This window comes from Myotis myotis, unplaced genomic scaffold (genome assembly GCF_014108235.1).
Source record: "Myotis myotis isolate mMyoMyo1 unplaced genomic scaffold, mMyoMyo1.p scaffold_m19_p_1, whole genome shotgun sequence".
Lineage (NCBI taxonomy): Eukaryota > Metazoa > Chordata > Mammalia > Chiroptera > Vespertilionidae > Myotis > Myotis myotis.
Genome location: NW_023416313.1, coordinates 128,096,870 through 128,110,817, shown reverse-complemented (window position 1 = coordinate 128,110,817; position 13,948 = coordinate 128,096,870).

Sequence of the window (13,948 nt, the reverse complement as noted above, 5' to 3'; positions counted from 1 at the left end):
GAAATGGAGTAGACGACATATGTCATCTTGAGTCAGGCAGGATGAAAACTCAAGGCCACACTGCGGGGGGCGGGGGTGGGGGATGAGCAAAGTTCATGGTCTTCTATGCTCACCTAGTCCTAGACTTCTGGGATCAGCTTACTGCTCTCCCACTGCTGCTGGCTTTCTATGGAAGGATTTCCCAGAATCCCAACCTTTCTGTTCATCCTCTTCTCTCTTTACCCTTTCCACCAATAACCCCAATAGATTTGATCTGTACTCTGTCATCTGTGATCCCCCAAAATCTATTTTATGCTTGACAGAGTGAGAACAAGCTCTCACGAGCAGGTGCTTTTTTCTTTCTTCCCAAGATGGTATTTTCAGCAGAAAATAGCCTGGTGCATCCCAAATTTAGCTAAAATGTTAATAAATCTGAAGGTGAAGGTCCCACGTGGAACCTCTCAGACACTGGAATCTCAAATATGAAGGCTGGTCCATCTCAGCTCCTGAAGAGCAAAGGCAGCTGTAATAGAATTGAGGTAGGAGTGTGGCAAGTCATAACAAACTCCCTCCCCTTGACCTGATTTCTACCTTTTAAGGTAGTTCTTTTGGATATACCAGTGGAAAGAAATCTCATTTCCTTCAGTGAGGGGGCCCTAAGACCTACAGGACAACATTGGTTTTACTTCAGCTAGAGAACAAGTTAAGACACTGCTTGGAAACCCAGCTACCACAAGCTTGTCACTCCCCTCCTGACCAACCTGTCTTCCTTACCCCCACCTGCCTCTCTCACCAGACTCCTGCTCACTGGAGTCATGGCAGGAAGTATTCATGGTTGAGGGGGCCTGCCTTACAAAGACCCTGCTCTTGCCATCAACACCATTCTTTAAAACCAGCCCCACTCACCATGTGCTATGTGCAGTAAGAGTCCCAATTGCTGTTGCCACAATGCCATTTTAGAAATCTTGTACCTCAGAACAGAAGGAAGTTTTCAGAAATAAAGGAAAGAAGCGAGATGGAAAAATGAGGAACAGGGACAGGAGGATGGGATGAGGGGTATGGTTGCCTCTGAAATTCTGCCAGGCACTCAGCTGTGAATTTGAGGGAGGCCTCTCACAGGTTTCATAAAAATGGGCTCACATCACTAAGAGACACCCAAACACTTGCCTTCCTGTGGCCTCTCAGCTTGGCCATATCCATATAAACTGTAGGAGTCACCCAGGCTTAGGAAGGACAAAGATCGGAAATGGTGGTAGAAATGAGAGGAACGGGAGAGAAAAGTGTGTTTCCTTTATCCCACTTTCTCAAATGCAGCCCACAAAACTACAGCCCTTATAAAAAATAAAAAAAAAACCAAAAAAACAAAACAACAACAACAACAACAACAACAACAACAAAAACCCACAAAAACTGTGGTTCCCCATCTTGTTGTGGTAAATCTGTGAAAACTCTTCATGCCTTGTGCTCCACCTCCTTTCTCCAACACATGGACAGCGGCCGGGCCATGTGATAGGGATCCAGGGCACTTGAGTAAACAGCTGTTCTTGCTAACAATCCCTGGTCTTCCCTGCACTGTTCAGCCCAGGAAGGGCTCCAGTGAGCTGCACCCTGAAAACGGGTTCAGGAAAGGTGGGAGCCTCTCTGAGAAGTAGAGGCAGCTGCCATTCCATCAGTGGTCATATAGAGGGCATCCAATATTCCTGGACTTTATGCTGTGCAGGCATACAGATGAATGAGACACAACCCTACCACTCAAGAAGCTGACAGACCACAATGTGCCCAGTTACCACATGCAGGTCTCCGAAGACACTAGCCCTTCTCCTGAAGAAGACACCAAGGTGCAGAGCCATCAAATGAGCTGCTCATGCTGCAGTTAACACTTAGTTAACACTTTAGGCTCTCCCTAATGTTAACTTTCCATTAAGGAGTGTCAGTGGAGGAAGTGGGAAAGGCCACACAGAAGTACTAAACCTGTTTTAATCTCCAGTTAGAAACTCAAATTTAAAAACCCACCTTTTTCTACATCTGTACCTGCATGTTTTGTTCCTGTCCTGTCCCCTCTTTCTCATATGTTCACTCTGCTCATTTCAGCAGCTATGAAACACTGTTTCTTGTATTGTTTTCTACTTTTGCCGGGTCTGATTATCTCGAGTCAAAGAGAGTGAATTTTTTTTATTTTGGCTGATCAAGAAAGCAAAGGAAATAAGATTTAGAGCAGTGTTTTCCAAAATAAAAATTCTATGCTTAGAGTACTCTGGAAGTTTGTAGGATTACCCCTGGCCAGCTTTTGTACCTGAAGTGTAGAGAATCATGGACTATTCTGAATGGGCATATGTGTACATATAGAAGCGCTATTGCAGTCAACATATTACACAGCTTACACAAGGATGTGAAGGATTAAACTACATATGCATGTGTATTTTACATTTAAATATATCTTTGGAAATATAAAAATTTAATGTGTGTCTACCTGTATCTATAACACAGATAAAGACAAAGAGAGGTTGACAGTTGGCAGCAATAATGCCCTCTTTCACAGGGCTCTGCAGTAGCCAAGGCAACCTAAATAACATAGAGGTCACCTTGATTTCTTTGCATAGCCTAAGAGAAAAAGGAAGCTGCTATGCCCATATCATATACTGAATTACCAGGAAATTTAAGGGCATATGTATTGTACCCTGTTGGAAAAGCATCTATTAATTTTCTACCAGAGACAGTAATGTTTATGCTCAGAGGTACCACACTAAATCTTCTTTCCTTATCTTTATAACAATTAATATAAGATTTATATTCATTTGAAAACTATCCCAGTTATGAATGGGAGACACAGCGAAACACAATGGGATAGAGGGACAAATTTCAACAAGTTAAGAAAACAAGGAAAGTGTCTAGAGAGCCAAGTAGTCTAACTAGGATGAACCCCTTACTTATTTTGCCTCTAGGCAATCTGGAGTCTTGGCCACTTGGTTTGCAAAGTGAAATGTTTTATTTCTGCTCCACTATTGACCCAACAAGTTACATGGTGTAGTTTTATTGAAAAAACATGTGCAAAGTGTCACCAAAGCAGCAACGAGGATGAGAGTACTTGCTCCACTCTCTTTAAAACAACCAACAGTGGAGAACATGTGCTAGTTAATTAAATGGCCAGTGTTCCAGGCTCCTGAATCCTCAATTTTCAAAGCAGCAAACACTAGTCACAAATTGCTGCAATGAGCCAAGTACAGTGTTTCTTGTGACTTAACCTCATTTTGTGTGTGTGTGTGTGTGTGTGTGTGTGTGTGTGTGTGTGTGTGAGTGTGTGTCCTGTTTTTGTTCCCTGAGATCCATCTTTATTTCTGCATTTGTTTTGTTTATATTTTCAAAATGCATGTAACTTTATGCCGGACAACACTATGAGGTCCTTTCTAACAAATGCTGAGAACACAGAAAACTAATAGATATGCCACAAAAGTGAATTTTCCCTCCTATTAGACATTTTTATAACAGGTCTCAAAAAATAAAATCTTTGACTACATAAAAAATAATGATTCTACCCTAGCTGGTTTGGCTCAGTGGATAGAACATTGGCCTGAGGACTGAAGAGTCCCGGGTTCGATTCTAGTCAAGAGCACATGTCCTGGATGCGGGCTCGATCACCAGTAGGGAGCGTGCAGGAGGCAGCTGATCAATGATTCTCTCTCATCATTGATACTTCTCTCTCTCTCTCTCTCCCTTCTCCCTTCCTTTCTGAAATCAATAAAGATACGTTAAAAATTAATGATTCCATGAATATATCCTTTTTCCCACAAAACAGGTTAGAGGTCATTTTTAATAGGGCTTCTTTACTAAATAGTCCTCATAGGAAACTGATACACCAGTTGCATCAGGAAAAAATATGCATCAGGATTACATGGAAACCCTGCACTGGCCATCTTTCTCCCCATTCCCCAGGAAACTCTGACTAACACATTTGTCAACTTAGACATGATTGGATACAAAAATTCTACTTTATTTTGACAGCATGAGAGGTTGCAGTGTGGCACTGGGCTTTGGTACCATTGTCTATCACTCTAGCCAGGTAAGAGAATCTTCATCTTTAAATACTGGGAGCTGTATGTCTGCTATAATCACTGATATCAAATGCTTCATATACCGGGAAGGGTGGAGGATGCCTGGAGAATGGTAAGAAAGGGGATCTGGGCTGGAGAGGGACACACAACTACTGGGCAGAGAGGGTGAGGAGGAAGCTACCCTGCACCAAAATGTATCCCTTGGGGACAGGCATAACATCCAACTGTGGAAAGGAAAAGTCAGAGGGCTGCTGGCGGCGGGGGAATCTAGATCTAAGACCACAGCCACGAAAGGCTGGGTCCAGAAAGGCGGCCTGAAAAGTGGCCTGAGCAGCTCGATGCTGGCGGGAGGGAAACATGCAGTTTCATGGTTGTTTTTGAAAAATCAGACAGAGGGCGAAAAACGAGGACTACAGGCTTTATTCGAGGAGAAGCACCTGCCGGGCTGTCTTGCAAGGGGAGAACAGCAGCAGGTGCAGGGGTGGGCACGCCTTTTGAGGGGCGGAATGGGAAGGGCTGGTGGGGGGGTGGGGCTTAGTGTACTCGGCGCACACTGATTGGTGGCTTACTGCATTGTCCATATAGGACAAGGGCTTAGGGTATTTGGCAGGTGTGGATTGGTGGTCCAATGTATAGTCCATATAAAGTACCTGGTTAGTCACTCAGGTATTTCTTGGCTGCAGGTTACGTCATATCCGCCCACCAGTTGGGGGAAGGGAGAATCTATCAGTTTTGCCTTTGTTTTGTCTTTGCTTTTATTTGCTAAACCCAGTTCATAGCACCTTTCAATTGCACTCACCCAAGCTATGGTGCAGGTAGAGGCACAGATTTGTGGAGCCTGAGGAGAGGCTGTGGAGGGAAGCAGGCAGGAAGACGTGACCAAGAATCTAGGGGACATTCATAAACTTCCAAACCTAAGTGGCCATTTCTCTCCTAAAGAGAAAGCCCCTCCCAGTGGCCTCAAAACAGGAAATACAGCCTGCCACACCCTGCCTGGATTTTGAGCTATACAAAGGAAACAAAGGTTCTGAATAGCCCCTAAGAGCCCTCAGTGACTGGGTTGGAAGAAGTGCCAGTCTGCCCCACTATACTGGGAACCAGACTGATGAAAAACTCCAGGTTTCCAGCCAATGACACTGGTCTCCATACAAGGAGACCAGCTAAGAACAGAGTAATATTTTGGGCCACTTGTGGATGAAATAAACATCTATCTATTCCAGGAAAGGGAAACAGTACCAACCCCACCTAAAGCCCTGTCAGAAACAGATGCTTGAGTGATTAAGATTGAGAGCTGGAAGACAGGCAAAGCCAGCCGATTTGTCCTGCCTGCTTGCAGCCAAAGCCTGTGGAGACAGACACAAACAGAGGAGCTGTGGCTCACTTGCAGCTTCAACATGGTGCTAAATTCCAAAGGCTGCCTGACAGTGGTCAGCACCTAACAGGAAGCCCAGAATTGGCAGACAGAAGAGAAGAGAGGGGTCCTAAACCAGCCACATGGGGCATTAAAACTTAGCTGAAGTGAATGATATTTCACTTTTTTATTTTTTATTTATTTACTTTTTAAATTTTTTAAAAAATTTTAGTATTATATTTTTTCTTTCTATTTTTATTGCTATTTTATTTTATCTTAATTTTTATTTTTTTTTTTTACCATTTTCTTCCTTGCTTCTCCCTTTTTCATCCTGTTTTTCTTCTCCTGTCCTAAATTTAGGTTTTTTTCTTTCCTTTCTTTTTACCCCTAGTTAAAGATTGATCTTCTTTATCTGCTATATTGATGTGTTATTATTATTATAGTCTCTGTTGGCTAATTCATATATCTAATTTCCTCTTCCCTGCTCCTACTCCCTCCCCCCTTCTCTTTTCTCTTTCTTCACTAGTCAATTTTTACTTACTCTCCTGTCTTGCTCTTTTCTTCTCCTAATTTTTAATTAATTTCACTTCCTAAATTTAAGCCTATCTGCTCTCTCCTCTAGTCTCCTTTTCAAAAACAAACAAACAAATAAATAAATAAAAATTTATTAATTTTTTATTTTTTAAATTTAATTTTTTTCCTCCTCATCCACTCATTCCCTTTCTAACTCCTCTATGCTAAATCGTGGTTCTTCCACTATTCATATAATCCCCTAACCTTTTTTTTTTTTTCTGTATGTAAGCTCTGCCTCTACAGATTCTGCCCCACTTTTTATGGGTGTTTTTTGTTTGCAATTTTTGGTTTATTTATTTGTTTTGTGGTGTTTTCTCTCCATACTTATTTTTTTTCTTTATCTTCCATTCCTTTTTTTTCTTTGCTCAATACCATTTTTGCTCTCTTTCCTCTCTCTTAATTCTCTTTTGTGGTGGTCACTTTTATTGGGGTTATAGGTGTCTTGTGTACATTCGTGTTCTGTTCCTTTTCTGTTGTGTATTGTCATGTTATATTTTGTGCTGTTTGGTCAGCACCTCCACAATGGTTGGCATGACATGGTAGAGAGCGAGCCACATAACCAGTCACCCAGAGGGGAAACTCCACCCATGAATCAGACAATAACATTCAAGATCCAATTACATCAAGAGAACTCAAATATCTCAAGTAGGGGGCATCCCTAGAATACCCAGCCAAGAATACCTGAAAGACTGCACCACTGGGTTCCACAAAATATCTATTACATAAGATAAATTAAAAAAATCTGGGGGGCATAGCAGTTTGTTCTAATACATAGAAACAATCACAAAGTAACAGTAAAAGTGGGAGTACAAAGACAAAAACCTCATTTGAAACAAAAGGAGAAATCACCAGAAAATGAAATAAATGAAATGGAGGCAAGCAATCTGTCAGAAAAAGAATTCAGAGTAATGGTTATATGGATGCTCAAAAGGCTGGACAAGAAACTGACAAACGTGTAAAAATCAAGAGGAAATGTAGAATGACATAGCTTCAGTAAAGAATACAATAGAGCCCTAACCATTTTTGGTTCAGTGGATAGAGCATTGGCCTGTGGACTGAAGGGTTCCAGGTTTGATTCCAGTCTAGGGCATGTACCTTGGTTGCAGGCACATCCCCAGTAGGGGTTGTGCAGGAGGCAGCTGATCAATGTTTCTCTCTCATGGATGTTTCTAACTCTCTATCCCTCTCCCTTGCTTTCTGTAAAATATCAATAAAATATAATTTTTTTAAAAAGAACACAATAGGTTTCAACAGTACTCTGGAAGAAGCTGAAGAATCAGTGAGTTAGAAGACAAGGTAAAGAAAAAAAAGCAGAGCAGCAACTGGGCAAAAAAAAAACTTAAAAAGCAGGAAGAAAGTCTAAGGGAGCTTTGGAACATCACAAGACAAAACAACATTTGCATAATAAGGGGGCCAGAAGGAGAGGAAGCTGGGCAAGAAACAGAAAACCTGTTTGAAGAAATTACAGAAAAATTCCCTGAATTAGGGAAGAAAAATGTCACACAAGCCCAAGAAGCACACAGAATCGCAAACAAGATTAACCCAAAAAGCTGACACCAAGACACATCCTATCTAATAATAGACAAACATGGTAATTAACCATACCTCCGCTATGCTTCCCATTGGCTAATCAGCAGGATATGCAAATTAACTGCCAACAAAGATGGTGGCTGGCAGCCACGCAGCTGAAGTGAACAGGAGGCTTGCTTGCTCCAGTGATGGAGGAACCAAGGTTCCCCGCCTGCCGTGGCCCAGCTCTGAGCTCCGGAGGCAACAATGTTGCAATTATAGAAGCTAAAAAAACCCCAGTTAGCTGCTTTCATCCAGCTAGCCTCAGATCTTAGAGTAGCCAGTGATGGCAACAGAGTTTCAGTTATAGAAGCTAAACAAACCCAGGTACCTGCTTTCAGCCAGCCATGGCCTCAGAGCTGGAGCTGGCTCTCAGCTCCAGTGACAGCTATAGAAGGTAAATAAATCCCAGAATAAAAAAATAAATAAACAAAAAGAGGATGGGAGCTTCAGTCGCCCGCCAGCCTGAAAACGGCTCTCAGCCCCTCACCCAGACTGGCCAGGCACCCCAGTGGGGACCCCCACCCTGAAGGGGGTGTGACCAGCTGCAAACAGCCATCAGCCTGTCATCCAAGCTGGCCAGGCACCCAAGCGGGACCCCCACCCTGATCTGGATCACCCTTCAGGGCAAACCAGCTGGCCCCCACCCGTGCACCAGGCCTCTATCCTATATAGTAAAAGGGTAATATGCAAACTGACCCTAAGAGCAGAAAGACTGGGAATGACTGGTCACTATGACACACACTGACCACCAGGGGGCAGATGCTCAATGCAGGAGCTGCTCTCTGGTGGTCAGTGCGCACTCACAGTGGGGAGCTCTGCTCAGCCACAGGCCAGGCTGATGGCTGCCAGTACAGCAGTGGTGGTGGGAGCCTCTCCTGCCTCCTCAGCAGCGCTAAGGATGTCCGACTTCAGTTTAGGTCTGCTCCCCGCTGGCAAATGAACATCCTCCGAGGCCTGCCGGATTCCCAGAGGAATGTCTGATTGCCATCTTAGGCCCAATCCCCCGGGTAGCGGGCCTAAGTCAGAAAGTGGTCACCCCCAAGGGGTCCCAGACTGCGAGAGGGCATAGGTCAGGCTGAAGGACCCCCTACCCCCAAGTGCACAAATTTTTGTGCACCAGCCTCTAGTCCTATCTAATAATAGACAAACATGGTAATTAACCATACCTCTGCTACACTTCCCATTGGCTAATCAGCAGGATATTCAAATTAACTGCCAACAAAGATGGCAGCCTGCAGCCACGCAACTGAAGCAAACATGAAGCTTGCTTGCTCCAGTGATGGAGGAAGCCAAGGTTCCCCGCCTGCCGTGACCCAGCTCTGAGTTGCACTCTAAGCAACAATGTTACAATTATAGAAGCTAAACAAAACCCAGATACCTGCTTTCAGCCAGCTGGCCTCGGAGCTGGAGCCACAACAAAGTTTCAATTACAGAAGGAAAATAAATCCCAGAATAAAAAAAAAATAAAAGAAAAATAGGTGAGACTGGGAGCTTCAGTTGCAGGCTTGGCCAGCCTGAAAACAGCCCTCAGCCCCTCATCCAGGCTGGCCAAGCACCCCAGTGGGGACTCCCACCCTAAAGGGTGTGCAGACAGCCTGAAAACAGCCATCAGCCACTCATCCAGGCTTGCCAGGCACCCCACTGAGGACCCCCACCCTGAAGGGGGTGCGGGCAGCCTGAAGACAGCCATCAGCCCCTCACCCAGGCTGGCCAGGCACCCAAACGGGACCCCCACCCTGATCCTGGACACCCTTCAAGGAAAACCAGCTGGCCCCCACCCGTGCACTAGGCCTCTGTCCTATATAGTAAAAGGGTAATATGCAAACTGACCCTAACAGCAGAAAGACTGGGAATGACTGGTCACTATGACACACACTGACCACCAGGGGGCAGATGCTCAATGAAGGAGCTACCCTCTGGTGGTTAGTAAGCTCCCACATGGAGGAACTCTGCTCAGGCACAAGGCAGGCTGATGGCTGCCAGTATAGCGGTGATGGTGGGAACCTCTCCTGCCTCCTCAGCAGCGCTAAGGATGTTTGACTGCAGCTTAGGTCTGCTCCTCACTGGCAAGTGGAAATCCCCCAAGGGTTGCCGGGCTGCCAGAGGGATGTCTGATTGCCAGCTTAGGCCCAATCCCCTGGGAAGCAGGCCTAAGCCACCAGATGGTCATCCCCCGAGGGATCCCAGACTGTGAGAAGGCACAGGCTGGGCTGAGGGACCTCCCCTCCCGCCGAGTGCACAAATTTTTGTGCACTGAGCCTCTAGTCATAAATAAATTGGCAAATATTAATGGCTAAGAAAGAATCTTAAAGGCTGTCAGAAAGAGACAGAAAGTTACCTAGAAAGGATTTCCCATTAGACTATCAACTTATTTCTCAACAGAAACACATCATGCCAGAAGGGAGTGGCATGAAGTATACAAAGTGATGCATATGAAGGGATTGAATGCAAGACTCCTCTATCAAGCAAAGCTATCATTCAAAATTGAAGGTGAAATCAGGAGCTTCATAGACAAAACAAAGGCTATGGGAGTTTATACCACCAAACCAGCAATACAAAAAAATTCTAAAGAAGAAATAGAAATGGAACAAGGAACACAGGCATAAAGAATAAAAATGGCAACAAACAAGTACCTATCAATAATAACCTTAAATGTAAATGGATTAAATGCTATAATGAAAAGACATAGGGTAGCTGAATGGATAAGAAAACATGACCCATATGTCTTCTGTCTACAAGAGAGCCATCTCAGAACACAGGACTCACACAGACTGAAAGTGAAGGGATGGAAAAAATATTTTTAGACAAATAGAAAATGAATAAAAAGCTGGGGTAGCAATACCTATATCTGACAAAATAGACCTCAAAGTGAAGGCCATTAACAAGAGATAAGAAAGGCCACTACATAAAACTAAAGGGAGCAATTCAACAAGAGGATATAACTCTGGTAAACATAATATGCACCCAATATAGAAGCACACAAATACATAAAATAAACTTCTGAAAGATATCAAAGGAAAGATCAACAGCAATACAATCATAGTAAGGTAAGCATGTCAAACTCAAAGACTAACACCGGCCAAATAAACAAGGTTTAAGTTTATGTGAGCCACAAAAAAATAAAAGCTTCAATTTTCATAGAAATGTAGGTTTATTTTGATAGAGACATGCTGAATACAAAGGGCTGAAATAAATGAGTAATCATTAACATAAAATAATAGAACATTTTAATAAAAATTAATATGCTTTCTTGAACATTAACTTACCAGACACCGAATAACTGCCCAAATTAATAAGCATAATGCAAATAAACCCATTTTTCTTGTTCTCCAAAAGCGAAATATTTTCTGTTGCACACACCAAACAAGTCAGTCTAATAATGTGTTAATCAGTTGCTAAAATATTTCACTTAGTGGAGAGAAATGGTGTACCTGCACGTAAGGTGCATAAGGGAAATGAATGCAACACAAGTATACTAATCAGTCATTGGCGATCGTTGTAGTTTATTAACAATTGTATATAACAGAATATTGTAAAAATTTTTATGAAAACATTTCTTACCATTATATTGGCTGGGCTGCAAAAATATTTGTTGTGAGCCACGAGTTTGCCATGCTTGTAGTAGGGGACTTTAATACCCCATTGACATCACTGTATAAATCCTCTATACATAAAATCAGCAATTAAACAGCAATCCTAAATAACTCACTAGATCACATAGACTCAATGGACATCTTCAGACCACTTCACCCCAAGGCCACAGAATTTACATTCTTCTCAAGTACACATGGGACATTTTCAAAGATAGACCACATATTAGGGCACAGGTTAAGTCTCTTCAAATTCAAAAAGATTGAAATCATATCAAGCATCTTCTCAGATCACAATGGCATAAAATTAGAAATCAACTACAATAAAAACCCTCAAAAACAATCAAACACATGGAGGCTAACTAGCATGCTATTAAGCAATGAATGGGTTACCAAAGAGATCAAAGAAGAAATAAAAAACATCCTGGAAACAAATGAAAATAAAAACACAACAATCCATAATCTAGGGGACCCAATGAAAGCAGTCCGGAGAGGAAAGTTCATAGCACTACAGGCCTACCTCAAGACACAAGAAAAACTGGTAACTTATCTAACCCTACAACTTAAAGAACTAGAAAGAGAGCAACAAGAAAGCCCAGAGTAAGTAGAACAAAGGACATAATTAGGATCAGAGTGGAAATAAATGACATAAAGACCAAAAAAACAATATCAAAGATCGATAGAACTAAGAGCTAGTTCTTTGAAAAGATATACAAGATTAATAAACCTCTAGCCAGGCTCACCAAGAAACAGAGAGGCCTGAATAAACAAAATCAGAAATGTTTTTTGAAAGAGGGGAAGTAACAAAAATAAAAAGGCTTGTAAAATATACTACAAACAACTCTACTCCAACAAACTGGACAACCTAGACGAAATGGACATAGTCCTAGAAAAATACAAACTTCCAAAACTCAATCAGGAAGAGTCAGAAAACCTGAATAGGCTGATAACTACCGATGAAATGAAGCAGTAATAAAAAAAACTTCCACCAATTAAAAGCCCTGGTCCAGACAGCTTCACGGGGGAGTTCTACAAAACATTCAAAGAAGAACTAACACCAATCCTCCTCAGACTATTCCAAAAAATTCAAGAGGAAGGAACACTTCCAAGCTCTTTCTATGAAGCCAGCATTACCCTAATCCTCAAACCAGATAAAGACACCACAAAGAGAGAAAATTACAGGCCAGTTTCCCTGATGAACATAGATGCTAAAATCCTCAACAAAATTCTAGCAAATCACATCCAGAAATACATTAATTTCTCTTTCTGTAAGTTCACTATTGGCGTATAAAAATGCCATAGATTTCTTGGCATTAATTTTGTATCCTTCTACACTGCCAAATTCATTTATTAGGTCTAATAATTTTTTGATGGAGTCTTTAGGGTTTTCTAGGTACAGTATCATGTCATCTGCGAATAATGACAAGTTTACTTCTTTTCCAATTCGGATGCCTTTTATTTCTTCTTCTTGTCTCATCGCTTTGGCAAGCACTTCTAGTACTATGTCGAACAGGAGTGGTGAAAGTGGGCATCCCTGTCTTGTTCCTGTTCTTAAGGGAAATGGTTTTAGTTTTTGCCCACTGAGTATGATGTTGGCTATGGGTTTGTCATATAAGGCTTTTATTATGTTGAGGTATGATCCCTCTATTCCCACTATGCTGAGAGTTTTTATTTATCAAGAAAGCGTGTTAGACTTTGTCAAATGCCTTTTCTGCATCAATTGATATGATTATGTGATTTTTGTCTCTCAACTTGTTTATGTGATGTATCACGTTTATTGATTTGCGGATATTGTACCAGCCTTGCATTCCTGAATAAATCCCACTTGGTCATGGTGTATAATCTTTCTAATGTAATTCTGGATCTGGTTTGCTAGAATTTTGTTGAGGATTTTAGCATCTATGTTCATCAGGAATATTGGCCTGTAATTTTCTTTCTTTGTGGTGTCTTTATCGGTTTTGGGATTATGGTAATGTTGGCTTCATTGAAAGAGCTCGGAAGTGTACATTAAAAAGATCATACACCAAGACCAAGTGAGATTTATTCTGGGGATGCAAGGCTGGTACAATATCTGCAAATCAATAAACATGATACATCACATAAACAAATTGAAAGACAAAAACCCCATGATTATATCAATTGATGCAGAAAAAGCACTTGACAAAATCCAACACCCTTTTTGGATAAAAACTCTAAAGAAAGTAGGAATAAAGAGATCATACCTCAACATAATAAAAGCCTTATATGACAAATCTATAGCCAACATCATACTCAATGGGAAAATTTTAAAACCATTTTTTCTAAGAACAGGAACAAGACAGTGATACCCACTTTCACCGCTCTTATTTGACATAGTATTGGAAAGGCTAGCCATAGCAATCAGACAAGAACAAGAAATAAAAGGTATCCAAATTGGAAAAGAAGAAGTAACATTGTCATTATTCACACATGACATATTGTACATAGAAAATCCTAAAGACTCCATCAAAAAATTACTATATTTAATAAATGAATTCGGCAATATAGTAGGATACAAAATTAACACCCAGAAATCTATGGCACTTTATATACCAATAATGAACTCACAGAAAGAGAAACTAAAAAAGCAATCCCATGCCCTAACCAGTTTGGCTGAGTGGATAGAGTCTGCAGACTGAAGGGTCCCAGGTTTGATTCTGGTCAAGGGTATTTACCTTGGTTGAGGGCATATCCCCAGTAGTAGGTGTGCAGGAGGCAGCTGATCGATGTTTCTCTTTCATTGATGTTCCTAACTCTCTATCCCTCTCCCTTCCTCTCTGCAAAAAAATCAATAAAATATATTTTAAAAAATCCCA